The 1,379-nt window shown below is 30.7% G+C and overlaps 1 pseudogene; it reads left to right on the top strand.

Annotated features, from left to right (window-relative positions):
• Positions 1 to 1,037: 1,037 nt before the first annotated feature.
• Positions 1,038 to 1,156, top strand: LOC111740147 (annotated as a pseudogene).
• Positions 1,157 to 1,379: the final 223 nt, after the last annotated feature.

Here is a 1,379-nt window from a genome sequence, read left to right on the forward strand (position 1 = left end):
GCTTGATATTATGTTTTATTTGGTTTGAGTTTCAACAGTTGTAAAATAATCAAGGTTCAGTTTCAGAGAATGTGAACTTTTAATTGTTGTAAAAAAACATAACATTTAATTTACCACCTTAACCATTTTTAAGTGTTACAGTTCAGTAGTGTTACATATGTTTACATTGTTGCACAACAACTCTCTAGACTTTTTCATTTGGAAAAACTGAAACTTTCTACCCACTAAACACTTTCTTCCTCCTCCCTCCTCAGCCTTTGGCAATTACCTTTTCACTTTCTGTTTTTATAATTTTGATTATTTTAGATACTTTATAATAGTAAAATCATACAGTATTTTTTATGTGACTGGCTTATTTTTCTTACATAATGATTTTGAGTTTCATCCATGTTGTAGCATGTGACAGAATTTTATTTTACTTTAATGATACATAAAATTTCATTACGTATGTATATACTACTTTTATTTATCCATTCATCTGTTGATGGATATTTGGGTTGCCTTTACCTGTTGATTATTGTAAATGATACCGTAATGAACACAAGTGTGCAAATAGCTCTTTGAGATCCCAATTAGAATTCTTTTTGATATATACCCAGAAATGAGATTGCTGGATTATATGGTAATTCTATTTTTAACATTTTCAGGTGCCTTCATACTGTTTTTCCATAATGACTGTACTATTTTACCTTCTTATCATCAATGTACAGGTTCCAAATTCTCCAAATCTTTGTAAACATTCATTTCTTACTTTTTTGATAGTGGCCATCCAAATGATTTTAGATACTATTACTTTGTAGTGTTGATTTGCATTTCTCTTATGATTAGTGATGTTGAGCATCTTTCTATATTCTTGTTGGCCATTTATATACTTTCTTTGCCAAATTGTGTCCTTTGCTGTTTTTTAATCAGACTATCTGTTTTTGGTTGTTGATTTATAAAAATTTCTTATTTATTTTTGGATGAATGAGGACATTTTAGATGTTTTAAGCACAAAAATTTTATTTCAGATTATTAAATGGCTTAAAAAGTTATTGTTATATGGCCATGCCACTCTGAACAAGCCTGATCCTGTCTGATCTTGGAAGCTAAGCAGGGTCGGGCCTGTTTAGTACTTGGATGGGAGACCACCTAGGAAGACCAGGTGCTGTAGGCATAAAAAATAAAAAATAAGGGATTGTAAGCTGACAAGGTCCTTGCAATCTGTAAGGTCAACCAAGGGTTGCTTTGCCTAAAAAAAAAGTTATTGTTAAAGCTGAAGAAATGTATTTTAGGCTCAGCATTCAAAATGACTTCTTTGAAGAACAGAGTTACAATAAGAGTTAAAGCTTCTTATGTGATTAAGAAAATTAGTAATTTTCCACTATAAATGCCATATC

Source organism: Pteropus vampyrus, unplaced genomic scaffold (assembly GCF_000151845.1).
Source record: "Pteropus vampyrus isolate Shadow unplaced genomic scaffold, Pvam_2.0 Scaffold58, whole genome shotgun sequence".
Taxonomy (NCBI): Eukaryota; Metazoa; Chordata; class Mammalia; order Chiroptera; family Pteropodidae; genus Pteropus; species Pteropus vampyrus.